Source organism: Mesocricetus auratus, unplaced genomic scaffold (genome assembly GCF_017639785.1).
Source record: "Mesocricetus auratus isolate SY011 unplaced genomic scaffold, BCM_Maur_2.0 Super-Scaffold_100013, whole genome shotgun sequence".
NCBI classification, from domain to species: domain Eukaryota; kingdom Metazoa; phylum Chordata; class Mammalia; order Rodentia; family Cricetidae; genus Mesocricetus; species Mesocricetus auratus.
This window is the reverse complement of record NW_024429196.1, coordinates 63,021,164-63,036,544: the sequence shown is the minus strand read 5'-3', so window position 1 is coordinate 63,036,544 and position 15,381 is coordinate 63,021,164.

Sequence of the window (15,381 nt, the reverse complement as noted above, 5' to 3'; positions counted from 1 at the left end):
GCACTTCTAGAAGAGCAAGAAGTTTGTTTGAATCTGTATTTACTGTAATGACTGTATAATTGGAGTAGGTGACAGAAAATATTGACATTTGTGTTGTGGTCTTAAAGACATTATATGTAAACCTTTAGTAGCTAGCATTCTTAAAAATTCTAGATCAGTCTAGGAGGTAGACAGACGTATGTCAGCTTCATTCTTTGTTTTTGTGTTTAGGGTGTGGTGCGTGCGTGCCTGTGTGCCTGCATGCATGCGTGTGTGCATATGTGTGTGTGTGTGTGTGCGCGCGCGTGCGCACGTGCGCGTGTGTGTGTGTGTGTGTGTGTGTGTGTGTGTGTAGGTCAAAGGTCAACCTTAGCTATTTGCTTCTATTGCTCTCCGTTCTATTGTTTGGGACAAGGCTGGTCTCTGAGGCTGGAGCTCACTGATTGACCACATTGACTAGACAAGGATCTTCTGTCTCTGCTTCCCAGCGTTGGAATGACAGGTGTGTCCCATCATGCCTAGTTTCTAAGGAGGATGCTGGAGAGAAAGTCAGGTCCTCATGCTTACATAGCACACACTTTACCCACGGATCATCTCTTGAGCCCTCAACAATAATATTCTTAATACAAAGAGATATAGAATGAGAGTCTCGGCCTAAACTGCTCTGCTTGTAGTTTCTTGCGGCCATATAAAAAGGCAGTCCTTTATTGCTTATGTTTCTAAATTGCATGACCTGACAGAGGACTGTAACAGGCTTCGTTTTCAATTCTGACAAATAGCTCCCACTTCCTTAAGACTGAAATCTGCCTCTGCCTGTTGCCTGTGTATCTATGACTGCATTTGTATTTGTAATATGATTTTGTCTAGAAGCTCTGACACTGTGCTCCCTTAAAATAACATAATCTTTAATACTCTGGAAGCTTTCATTTTAATTTTGTTAGCTGTATTTCGAACACTGTATGGGCTTTACACAGATAAAGACAAGCATAGACTCTCCAATATCAAGAGATACAACAAAAGTACTGATATACACTGAATTTTAACTCCCATCTCCAGAAAGTATTGCTACAATATGATTTGGAGTGATGGGAACTAGGCAGGGTTTGAAAATGAGCTGAAATCAATGTTCCATATTCAGATGATCAAATCTTATAAATGTTGGGGGTGGCTAAAAGGTGATCGAAAGATTAGGAGTCAGGAAGTCTTAGTATGGAAGTAGAGCAGAATCAAATTCAGTGATAAAAGTTTAGTTATCAGTTCACCTTTCTGTCATAAAACAGGGACTTTTAGATGGAGGAGTGATGAGTAAAGGGGTCAAGACCATGATGGTGAAATCCACAAAGACAGCTGACCGGGTAAGGGGGAGCGCTTAAATCCCAGACTGATGGTTGAGAGGTCAACAGGGGACAGTGAGGAGGCCACAGAAAACACTGGGGTCTTGGGTAGTAGATCAGTGTTTACCATGGTGTATGAATGATCTTTGGGAGCCCATTCCAAATAGAGGGATGCTCTCTCAGCCTGTACACATGGGGAAGGGTCTAGGTCCTTCCCTGGATGAAATGACAGACTTTGGAGATCGCCCCAAGGAGGGCCTCACCTTCCCTGGGGAATGACATGGGGATTGGGTGGGGGGTTGGGAGGGCTGGTGGAGGGACAAGGGAGGAGGGGTGGGAGAGGGAGCTGGGATTGACATGTGAAGCATTCATGTTTCTAATTTAAATACAAATATATATTGAGGGGGAAAAAAAACAGGGGCTTTTATCTGACGGAGCCCTGCAGAACACTTTTTTTTTTTTAAGAGTTCCATGTGTGGTTTGCAGTGCAGACATTTGTACAGGATATTTAACAAACACAAGGGGATGCTGAAGCAGTTTGTTCCATGGAAAAGAAAAAAAGTATTGGATCCTTTAAGTGTCCCCCCCCTCCATACCCCCCTTATCTCCTTCCCTTCTGAGCATGCAATGTCTCCAGTTCTGCAAGAGAGGCAAAGATCAGTAAACAGCAGCCTTGTTTGACTATACTGATGCACCCATTTGTTCCCAAGTTTCCCTGGCTTTCAAATGCATGGAAATTAGGACTGTCAGCCTCTCTAGTTTCTCATTTCATTTTGGATTACTTTTTCCTGGAATTTTTATAAAGATCATGCTTCTTAGCTATTCTAGTAGAGAGTGCACTTTGTTGCTTAGGCACTATTCTTTTTTCAAACATGCTGAGTTAAAGGGTCTGTGTGGTCTTTGGCATCATTTTTGCATCTACATAAGAAAGAAAGAGAGGGGGGAGGAAGGAAGGAAGGAAGGAAGGAAGGAAGAAAGAAAGAAAGAAAGAAAGAAAGAAAGAAAGAAAGAAAGAAAGAAAGAAAGCTTTTTTCAGTGTTAAGATGTATGTACTTCTCCTGTCACTGTGGAAAGCCACCTCCTGAGCTGGGAGCACAGTCAGCCCTCACACAGTCACCCCCATCAGGAATCACTAAGAAAGGCTGATATGTGTAAAGACATGGTCTGTTTGCACAGTGGTGTTTACATCACGAGATGAATCTAGCCTGTTTCTTCATTAGCTTTTCCTCACAAGACTCTTGTGAGACAGTAAGGCAAATACTATTCTTTAAGAAGAAGTAAATGGATTTTCAGTGATAGCCCACATGATCTGCCTTCTGGGCCAGGACTTGATCACTATGTCATGTTATCTTTCCTCTCTGAAGAGACAGCTGTTTTCTGTATTCCTAAACTAAAAAGAAGACTATTTGAAATCACTATGGAATTCAATTTCCTGTCAGTAGATCACATGATTAGAATTTTTGTTACTTGTTAGCAGAGGGGATGCATTACAGCTGACAGTCACCTTGCTGGCTTTCTGATCTAGACACTGATGGACGGTATCTTTTAGCTTCCCATTCCTTAAGCACAGCATGAAGAAGCAATTTCAGAGTGAGTTTCATCATGCAGCTTTTAAATTTCCTCTTACATTTTCCTTTATTTTCCATAAAAGCAAGATGCTTTTGTTTAACAGAGAAGACAATGATGTCCAGGAGTTATGTTTTTGTTTGTTTGTTTTTATGTGTCAAATCTCCAAAGTAGACTTCTAGAGATCTCATTAACCAGCGTCTTAAATTGTGTCTTTTCTTTTCACCATGTCATTGTTCCTTACCATTATCTTCAGGGAGTTCTCACAATTTGGGTCCAAAGCATGGGCTGTCTACCTCTTTAATTTTAGGGGCTGAGAATTGACTACAGAAGAATTGCCCTTGGATATCAGGGAATCTGGTTTGGAAAGACAGAACATAACATCTTCCATTGTTTATCTTTCTTGGCTCTGATGACAACCCCCGCCTACAGATAAAAATGAAGCTTCCAAGTTGTCTCAGTATTGTCACTGACAAAACAGAAAGCAAACATACTTATGGTGGCTCGTCATATATAAAGCCTTGAGTTTTATAATATGACAGCCAATCTTCAACATGACAATATGAGCTCTCACCGTTCCTACTCACATTAGTCTACTAGCATCTAGTATATGTAAAAATCACATTTCAATGACCCGATTTTAGGGAAAGAGTCCTCAGTTTGGCATCTGAATGTATTTTTGCTGGCTTGAGAATCTATTGGAAGTCCCCAGGGGTTAGTCTTTTGTCTTTGTTAGCTTCCCTCTACAATATCAGATTGGATGACGTTCATGAGCCAAGCTAAGCATGTTTCTAATCAGAATGATGAAGTTATCTGCATATTGAAAGCAGCTGCTACTACCTTGGGTTACCTTTATTGGCTCAGGAACCTGATTTTGCAGTAGCATCATGATAGCTCTGCCTACTGCAGTGAAATCAGATAATGTTCACTCATCACATGAACAACTTTCCTGCTTATTCAGCATTGAATATTATTCACAATAAAAGACTCTGCTGTATGCGAAAGTAAAGACACATTCATATATTTGAATATTCATCTTTCATGTAATTTTCTAATATTTTAGGTCAAGATCTAGGACAATATAAAAGAAAAAGAATTTGGAATGAGCTAAAGTTATTTCAATATTTGAGTAAAACTTTGACAAAAGGAAATTATATGGTGTTCATGAAATACAAGAAATAAGGGATTTCATTTTCATTTTGTATACTATTAGATCTATCTATAATTACTTGTTAAGAATTTTAGAAACAATAGTAATCTTACAGAAGCTTACAATTAGAAGGAATCTGTAGGTGATTACTAAATACCTGGTATGAATGGACACATTTTCCCTTTTCAAAATATTGAATGTTATAATTACAGTTTATAAGATGAAGGACTCTCAATTTTAGGTAGATGAAGATTAAAGTTTGTGAATCACTGCAAACACAGATTGCCAGGAAAACAACTGAATTTTAATTTAAATGCATATGCTCACCTCAATCAATGATGAGCCTGGTGGTTAGAACTAAATATGAGTGAAAACAAATTATAGTATTAAATACCTTCTAGAAGAGAGCTTGGATTTCTAGCATTTTGGTCAAATGCTTATGCATTCTAAGCTTCACTACCATTATCAGAAAACAAATGTAACCTCTGGGGTCTTTTGCTTGTTTTTGTTTTTGTTTCTGTTTTCTGTTTTTTTGTTTTGTTTTGTTTTTGTTTTTGTTTTGTTTGTTTTGTTTGTTTTTTTTGAGACAGGGTTTCTCTGTAGCTCTGGAGCCTGTCTGGAACTCACTCCGTAGACCAGGCTAGCCTCGAACTCACAGATATCTACCTGTCTCTGCCTCCTAAATGATGGGATTAAAGGTGTGCACCACCAATGCGGACACACACTCCAGGGTCTTAATTCTGTGGTTTAAATGTGTTCTTCCTCAGGGAACATATTATACATTTAATCCCCAAAGGAAACCACATAGGGGTACTTAGGTAATGAAAACTCCACCCTCATAAATTAACTACAACTGGTTACAAAAGTATATGAAATTGTGAATTTTCTCTGTCCTGCTTTTTGAGCATCCACTTTCTGTTGTGAGGCGATGTATCATTAAGTCCCTCACCAGATGCGAGTTACTCAGTCTCAGTTGTTCCTCTCTCCAGAACTCTGAGAAGTAATTCTGTTTCCTATAAATTTTCCCAGTGTAATATATTCTGTTATAGTAACACAAAATGTGTCAAAACAGCTAATAAGAGGATTAAATGAAAGAAACATCATGGATGACAGAATGTTTGGCACATCTTAAGCAAACATGCACCTTAATACTTATTTCATTATATCACGCATGCTATTTCATCTTTTGAGTGAGTATTAATAGTAATAGAAAGCTACTTACAATCCTTCATGTTAAATCTCATAGGTTTTTAAAGGAAGATTACATCTTGACTATTTATTATCTTATGTTGTTTTCCATATTGTTTGTTTATTACACAGATATAACATGAGGATATATTCCATTTTGGAAACAATAATCTGTTATTTTTATGGAACTATAGTTAGGAAAAACGTCCAACATCATTGTAGATTTCTATTTGAATCTTGGTCCAATTAAAATTCCTTAAAATAAATTAAGACATGGGTTTTAAGTAATACTGCTTGAAGAAAAACACTTGCCATGTTCATGGAATGATAGTATTAATAACAACAAATACAGCAATAGTGAGAGCAAGCATGGGCTTGAATTTATGCGTTCAACATCATCCACTCTCCCAGGGATGAGAAGGAGAAATAGGCTATTCATTGTTAGCAAAGGTCATTGGGCCTGTTTCCAAGTAAGTAGAGTCAATCCATGGAAAGTTGAAGTTGAGGATTTGTCTCCTTATTTTCTGATTTTGACCACTGTGAGTTTGTGCAAAACCAGACTCATTTATTGGAGAGTGTCTATGGCTTAGCCTAATAGAATGATGGACCGTATGGGAAGGAGACTGCAGCAAGCACAGTTGGACATGAACTTAAGAAACTTGCTACATTAGTCTTTTCCAAAGCTGGTAGTTTAGTCTCTGTGTACCTGCTAGTTTGTTCTCAACTTGGATAAGAAACAACAGTATTATTCATATGCCTCATAAAAAGACAATAATTACCTCAATGTCATCCTTAGTGCTTCTCCCAGGACACACATAGAACTATGAGAGTTGTATTTGTCATTTCCAGGCTTTCCAGTCCTGCTGGTGAATATTACTCTAAGACTAATATAGGGAAGTGAAGTCACAGGAACATCAACTTTGCAGTCTTACTTTAATGAATGCTGCAAAACTTTCTTTCCAGGTGACTCCATCAACTAAGACCTCCCTCTGTCCGGTGTACCCGAGGATACTCTCCCCTCCATTCATCCTCAATCCCACAACTGCACCAAATATATATAGGCTTTCAAATCTCATTTCAGTATCCAGTCACCTCATTTTCATTTAAAATCCATATTATCTTTCAATTATTTGTTGATCGTTTGTATTTTTTTCTGCTATGCATAATCTCAATTTTTCGAGCATTTTACTATTGAATCATTTGACTTATTACTGCCTGTCGTAGTTTCAATTGCTGCCAAGAGACACCATGACCATTACAACTCTTGTAAAGGAAAACATTTAATTGGGATGGCTTACAGTTCCAGAAGTTTAGTCCATTATTATCATGGCAGGACATGGAGGCATGCAGGCAGCCATAATGCTGGAAAAGGAGCTGGAAGTCCTATATCTCGATTCACAGGCAACAGGAAGTGAACTGTGTGCTACACTAAACACAGCTTGAGCATCTGTGAGACCTCAAAGCCTCCCCCACAATGATAAACTTACTCCAACAAGACCACACCTCCTAACAGTGCCACACTTCTTGGGGGCCATTTTCTTTCAAACCACCACACTGGTTTATAAAATATTTTTATTATGTGTAGGATAAGAATCCTGTCAGATATCTGAGACATTATCTTTTCCTAACCTAAGTTATCTTCTAAATATTATTATGATTTTGTGCAGTACCAAAGTTTTGCATGTTGATCAACTTGAGCTCATGAGCCTTATTGATTTTAGTTATCACCTAAAAGCTCTTTGGTTTACTCTGTGCCCTATGTTGTCAATCTAATTAGCTTTCTATCACCATCGGAAAATATTTGCGATAATAACTATGCTGTATAGTTTTTATGTCACCTTGACACAGGCTAGGGTTTTTGTGGGAAGAAGGACTCTTAATAGAGAAAATGTCTTCGCAGGATTGGCATGTAGGCACGTGTGTAGGTTATTTTCTCAGTTGATGATTGATGATGATTGAGGGATCACTTTACTGTGGGTGGTGCCACTCCTGTCCAGGTGGTCTTGGATGGTATAAGAAAGTAGGCTGAGCAAGCCATAGGTAGCAAGCCAGTAAAGCAGCATTCCTTCATAAGCTCTCCATCAACTCCCATCTCCAGGATCATACCTGGAGTTCATGCTCTGATTTTCCTGGATAAAGATGGACTACAGGTTGTAGGATGAAATAAGCCCCTTCCTCCTCAAGTTGCTTTTGGTCATGGTGTTGATCACAACAATAGAAACACTAACTATGACAATAACGCATAAAGGGAAAGGTTTCTTTTAGTTCATGGTTTCAGAAGTTTCAGTCCATGGTCACATAATGCTTTTGTTTGGTCCTGTGATGAGGTATAATGTCATGGTGGCAGCCTGTGTTTGAGCAAAGTGTAGTTCTTTGTCTAGGAGTGGGGCCTGTGCGATTTCCCCCTTCCACAATCACATGTCTTGGTGTTTCGTTGCTAGGTCCTATTTAGGCAGCCATTTCTTAACATAGCATGGATGCAGCTTCCTTATCATTTTTAAGAGACATCTCACAGCAGACTTCTTGGTCCTCGGGTTCTTACAACCTTTTGGCTCCCTCATCTGTGATGTTACCTGAAACTTAGATGCAGGAGTTTTATTGTAGATGCATCCACTGGGTCTGGGTACCACATGATGAGTTGTTCTTTGTATTTTGACTAGTTGTAGTATTTTGTAATTGTCTCCATCTTCTACAAAGAGATGCTTCTTTGATGAAGGCTGAGAGCTACACTTATATGTAGGTATAAGTATTTAGAGTAAAGTTAGCAATCATGCATTTAGAAGTTGGTGGGAAATCATTTCTGGTAATGAAAACCTACCCAGCTTCCAGGGGCTAGTAAGGTCAAGAACTTAGAGAAGAACCTTGTGCCAACACTTTACTCAGTTCTACTTCCTCAAGGTCCTAATACTTCCAACAGCACCACAGGCTAGGAACCAAGCTTTTAGTCCTTGATCCTTTTAGAAAACACTTAAGATCTAAACTAGAGAAATTATTCTATATTTTTCTGATAAATATATAGCCTCCCACTTTATAGTTATATTTTGAAATACCATTTTGAGCATTTTGAATTAAAGTCACAAGAAATATACATCTAGGTGGTATGATATGGTGCTATATGCTGATAATTTCAACACTTTGGAGACAAACAAGATTTGTGGAGACTTAGCATATACCATGGACTATATGGTGGTAACATGTTTAGATTCAGACCAACTTAGGGTACATAATGAGACAGTATTGAATGAAAAGGGAGCAAAGACCTAGTAAATTAATATCTCTTAAGCATTGTTTACACATATAATCACAATTATTTAAAATGTTTAGCATCACAGATAGAAGTTTTATATATCAGTTTTCCCTGAGTTTCAATACTGCCCTGACAGGCATATTAATTAAAAGAAAAACCCAAAAATTTTATTTTGGTACAGTATAAAAATGTTTATTATTTAACTCCTTTGTGAGAAAAAGGTACAGTAATTCCAGAGTCAAAAATCTCAGAGCAGTAGGAATAGGTGTTTGTCTTCCATTGTCATTTGTTCTCAAATTTCTAGCTTTGGTTGTCCCCTAAAATAGCAACAATAATAAGAGGTAAGTTTAATTGAACACTTGTTTAGAGGCTAGGCAGCTTTATGACACACGGTATATGAGATTGCAGTTAATCTAAAGTTGCTGTTATTATTCCCATTAAAAAGATTCAGTAATGACGCTCCAGTTTAGAAAGCCCATCAGTTAAGAAGGAAAGTTGTTATCCCATGTAGCTGGGGCCAGATTCTTCCTCCTCCTCCTCTTCCTCCTCCTCCTCCCCTTCTCCTTCTCGTCCTCCTCTTCCTCCTCCTCCCCTTCTCCTTCTCCTCCTTCTCCTTCTCCTCCTTCTCCTTCTCCTCCTTCTCCTTCTCCTTCTCCTTCTCCTTCTCCTTCTCCTTCTCCTTCTCCTTCTCCTTCTCCTTCTTCTTCTTCTTCTTCTTCTTCTTCTTCTTCTTCTTCTTCTTCTTCTTCTTCCTCCTCCTCCTCCTCCTCCTCTCCCTTCCCCCTCCTTTCTTTTTGTGGTAGTGGGGATTGAACATAGAGCTTGTACATGGTAAGCAAATGCTATAATCTTGTCATCCCTTTTGCATCTTTTTTTTTTAAGGGTGGGGGATTCTCTACTCTCTTTGGACCTTAGTTTCTTTAATTTTTTATTAAATAAGAGTTGAAAGCATTAGCTCAAGTTTTTCTTTTACACATAGAATTCTGATCTTGGTAATCACCAGGACTTAACAAAATAATATTCCCTAGAGTCAAACAGCACATCTCTTTGTCTCATCACTTTCCAATTATGCTGAGCAATTGAATTCTGCTTTCCCCATTGGGAAAAACCTGGGATATGCCAGGAGCTGATGGGGAGTTAGGAATCCAGTATATCCCTAACTGCAGAGGCCAATGGGCTGAGTACACCTCCATGAGCTTTGATCAGTTTAGTCTTGGACTCTGCAAGGGAGCTCAGCTAGCTTCAGCCAAAAACAAAGTGCACCACAGGAGAGCCCAGGACTGGGTACCTGATTCTGCTGTCTGACGTCACATTCTTTTGCCTGGTGAAGCCCTTCTCTTTGAGGACACACCAGAACACTCCATTTTTCAAACTTTTAGGAAGAGGACCTCATGTAAGTTCTCTGGACCGCCTATCTGATTTTATCATTTAATGTCTATGTGGTGGTGTCTGTGAGAAATGTCTCCCAAAGACTCCCATATAGGAACACTTAGTCCTCATTTGGTGGCATTGCCAGTGAGAGAGGTTATGGAGTCTTGGGGGAAGAAGGGCCTACTGGAGGCTGGCTGTGAGTGTGCACAGTCTCTCCCCATTTCTCGGTGGTCTCTGCTTCCATTTGAGGATGTGAGCTCTCACGGCACTGTTCCTGTCACTCCACCTCCTGACTGCCACTGTGCCTCTCTGCCATGATGGACTTGTGTCCCTCTGGAACTGTAAGAAGCATCTCTATCCTCCCACCCCCCACCAAGAAGAAAAATCTTCCTTCTGTAAGCGGCTTCTGGTGTTTTAGTACAGCAACAGAAAAGTAACAAATGCAATCTGATTGTCTGATTTTTCTGTAGAACACTGAGGGGGGACACTTTGAATAAGGCACAGTATGTTAAAGTGTGTGTGTGTGTATATGTGTGTTTTAACACAACTTCAAATGAAGATGAAGATATGGCTGCCATCTTACAGTTGCTCCTGAGTATTTGTTAATATCTGTTGCATTATAAAGTATCACTACAGTGCTAATGCTTATTTGCATATTACCACGCCCTAAGAATCCTTTAGGACATCACAGTACCAATTCTTTAATTTCCCCCAAATGCCCTCTCAGGTAAGGACTTATTTTTGCCAACTGATGAAAGAGAAAACTGAGGCACAGAAAACATACATTTGGACAACTGGCTGGTTGGCTGTCCACCTGGATTCTGAATTTCAGCAGTGTTTGTTTTTGTTTGATGAACAGATAAATCACGAACTATCCATAGCCAATGATGTTGCTGCAATGAAGGCTTTTTTTTCCTAATGCATTCTTTCTTATTCACACTCTACTAACATGATTTGGTGAGATGGTGTATAACAGGAATACAGTCTATGGCCACTTAAACCTTGAGCAGTGATTGAACTAAAGTTGATTATACTCTACACTCTGAATTAAAGAAATGCACAGAAGTTGTAAGTTGTCCATTTGTAAACCATTAATACGCTACTACACTGAAAATCATTTAGAAATGCATTTAGCATGTAGTCTTCCTGCTGAAGTGGTAGTTGTTTAAATAGCTAAGATGACACAATAAGAACAAAAGCTTTCAGTACCTTGGGAGACAGTAATGAGTGCCTGCCACGGACATATCTATTTCAGCTGTGATTCTAAAGAGCACACAACTGGACCCAGGGCAGAAACTTTACATGTTTTGACGCCTGAATGTGTTGTGTCTTTCAAATCCTCCCCGCCCTGCACTCATACCCCCTGCACCTTTTCTGTTTTTGAAGGATTTAGAAAAAGGATAACAAAGGGTTCAAGGAATTTGTTTAGTTACAAAACAAAACAAACAGAACATTTTTTTCTAGGATAGGTCCTGGGGTCCTGGTGTCAGGTTTGATCATTATCTCTATTTAAGGGACTTCAGAACTCTGACCTGAGGCACTCCCGGTTGCTTAAGCATCAAAGGAGGCTGCTGTACCATACACGGAATGTTTTATACTTTTTCCAACACAGGATGAGGCCAAGAGAAATATTGCATTAAACATTTAACTTTATATACTTTCCATCCTTTAATACATGGACATTTTTATTAGTTTTGGACTGAGTCTTTTTTTAGTAAATTTTTAAAAAATAATTTTCTCCTCATACTTATTATAGAATATTTTTGAGGGTTTTTTTTTATCAGCATCATGAATACAAAATGTCTCAACCGTTGTAGACTGTGAAATTATATGAGTTATATTAACTATTCATTAGAATAGTTAATATGCTTTTAATGAAGATTGGATTTTTGAATCAATAATTATGATTGCATGAGTGGTTATTAGTAACTAGACTCTTTGCATGAAATTGTAAAATTCTTCCAGTGAATATAAATGCCAAAGGTCCTGAGCATACCTTGCTGTCTAATGGATAAAGATGTTTCAAAATAACTAAATCCAAATATGTCAAAGAATACAAATGGCAAATCAGAAGCAGTCTTAACATTTGACCCTACTGGGCAAAAATAAGCCTTGCTATTAGCAAAGAAAACTAAGCATGCTGGGCTAATTGAATGATCTCAAAGCTGACTTTTTCTTCCATGACTGACCTCCAGGAATGTAAAGCCTGATGTCTTCCATCTAGACTGGCTTCTTTAGATCCCATTTGGCAACACACATAGGTAAACAATTAAACACACTGTCTTTCAAGTCACTGAAAACAAATGAATAAAAGATGGTTTGTTTCCAGTAAGAATAAAAAGTAGCTAATGTCTATTGGTCTACATGAAAGTTTCTTTTAAACCCACAAATATATGAATAATCAAAGCAAGGCAATTTATTTCCTTTCAAATTCCTCAATTCCAAAGTGAGAGAAAGAAACAGGCTAAATGCTGTGTAGTGGCTCATATCAAGGAGCGTTTGCAATGAGCTATCACTTCCTCTCTCTTGCTGCTTTCAGAAATAGCAATGAGGAGTGTCTTTGTTTTCTTTTAAATTTTCTGTGCATTAAAAGAAGCACAATTTGATGCCTTGTCTCACAGGAGTATGTGTTCCAGTAGTCATCTTCATCATAAGTACTGGTAATTTTTTCCATTCCTTTTACAAATATTTCTGAAAGGATAAAACTTAGGGACATTATAGCATTATTATAACAGGCCAGGGTGTTTTTCAACCACATCTGGAACCAAAACAGTATGAACCCACATTCATCTTTCTTCCTTTCCAACTAAGTTTTATCATCATAAGATATGTAGCAAAGACATTTTGTTATATAATGATTAATAATTGAAACCTAATGTGCATAGGAATTTACATGTCTTATGCTTGATTAGGTCTGTCACTTTTGGATACCCTTTTCTCTCCTGCTATTTGAATGAAATATTTTATAACTAAATATTTTTATGGTGCCTATTATACAAAGTATGAGACAGGGCACAGAAAAAGGTTATAAAAATCTATTATCTACACAAATATGCGTGGTACTGGACATACTAATTTCTGAAGTAAATAATATGTTTTCTGAATACTAACAGAGTTTCACCTAGCAAGGAACATATTATAGCTCAACCACTGAAAATCATGTCTGGAAAAGCAGCACAGGCCAATGGGAAAACGTCAGAGAGCCCCACTATCCAGCTAGCTTGTAACTCTGAGCTACTTTCACAACCATAAAACAGAGATAACATCATGTTTTATTTGTTACAATCATTTACAATATTGCCATTCATGTTGTGTCACTTGTTTAATACTATATAGTAGCATACAAATAGAGCAATTTACACATAGCCTCCAAACAAAAGTCTAGTATGAGTTATTTTGTTAGCCTTTGAAAACTACATGATTTTTAAAATGTAATTCTTTTTGTGTTTATGTGTATACTTATATTTATTTGTATGTGTGGGGGCCTACATGTTGGGGTACACCTGCACATATGTGTGCTTGTATGTAGAGGCCAGAGGCTGATGTCAGGTGTCTTCTATAGTTGTTATCTATTTATGAGGCAGGGTCTCTTACTAACCTGGGCATTCACTAATTCTGGTTAGTCCAGCTAGCCAGCTAGTGCCAGGGACCAAATCCTTGTCTCTACCTCTGAAGTTCTGGGATTACATATATCTGCCATGTTAGTCTAGCTTTTTTATTTTTTTTTTATTTTTTGGTGGGTCCCGGGGATCCAAACTGTGGTGTTCTTGCTTGTGAGCCACGTGCTTTATTCACTGAACCGTATCCCCAGTTTCCCTAAGTAGCATATTCTTTTTTTTAAACATTTATTTATTTGTTTATTTATTTTTTGGTTTTACGAGACAGGGTTTCTCTGTATTGTTTTGGAGGCTGTTGGTCCAGCCTGGCCTCGAACTCACAGAGATCCACCTGCCTCTGCCTCCCGAGTGCTGGGATTAAAGGCATGCGCCACCACCACCCGGTTTAGTAGCATATTCTCAATATCCCCACAGATTACACTTTTCCTGGTGGGCTACGGAAGGGAGAACTGCAGATACTCAGTTGGTAATTGGTATAATTTCAACCCAAGTTTTCCTGTTCGATTCTGTCTGAAATTCAGCCCATTTCTTCAGGTGCTGGAATCTCTCTGCCTGCCGAGCCCCTCATTTGTGTCATGGAAAAGTGTCTTCTGTAATAGTACCAAGCCTACTGACTGAAAACAAATGATGTTGTGGCCAGCTTGGCAAACGGTACTTGCTTGCTTCCCTCCCTCCTCTGCATCCCCACCCTCTCCTCCCTACCTGCTGTCTTGTCAGTGCCATAAATTACTAGTCCACCAGAGAAGAGAGGAAGCTCTTTGGAGCTTAAGCCCTTGCTCTGCTCTCCCCATTAACATGACCTGCTGAGCACCCTGGGCTCTGGCGCCCACAGTGCTATTCAAGCTTAGATCTAGCCTTTGTTCTCCAGAATGCCATCACAGCCTTGTCAGATGCCGAGCTGAATCCCAAATAAGTGGCTTACATATAAAGAATGCTGCTGCACTGCTCAATCCAGCAGGGCAGGGTTTCATAACGTTTGTGAGACACAGCCCCTTTGCTTAAGACCTGAGAAGACCCAGCCTGATCAAAAGGAACAAATGAGATCACAAATGGTGTGTGTCTGGTTATGTCTGGTGTCTGGTTCCCCCAGGTATCCCTCCTACCTGTACTGTTCTTCCCACTGATTTATTTTCTCTGCTTATCAGGGTCTCTGTAGGGCCAAGGTTGAATGTCACCTCCTTGAAGCATCTGCTGATCAGCCCAGCCAGAATTTCCCTCATTTGCATTCTACTCAGTTGCACCTTATAGCACTTTAGACCACTCAAGATTCTATTCATTTTGCTTACTTACTTTTCTATAGAGCTCAAGTTCCTGAAGGGCAGATGCCATTTAATTCATATTACAATTGCATTCGCAGAGGACTTTCTATGTTGCTGGTATGGAATATTTATTGAACTTCTAAGCGACTCTTCTCTATTCTACTTTTCTTAGTCTCTATGACTATTCTTGTCCTACCATTTGGCATCATGATTATTTTAAAACCTCAAATCCCACACTTCCTTCAAAGTACAGTAGTCCCCATCACACTTAAATAATTAATTACTTTATAACTTTAACTCTCATATGGTTAAAGTCTATGGCTCCAACAAATTGTATATGGCTTAATATGATTCCCCAGTTTATATGGACTCAAGCAGGTGCTCCTTTGGGTTGGAAACTGTATTTTCTGGTGTAACTTTCATAGTTTAGGAATTGGATGTTAGTTAGGTCATCACTTAGTTTTCAAAACCTGAGAATCTTCAGGTCCAACCCTGATTCAGAAAACATCTGAGTAGCAATGCATGCAGGTGTTTCCCACAGAATGTGCAAGGCTGTAGACTGACCATTGTATGAAAGGATAAGGAACCCAATGTTTACAGATAGTAAGTCCATGTGATTTTCAGATTATGTAATTTATAGAGAAAAATCATTTTGTTATCCTTGCTTTAA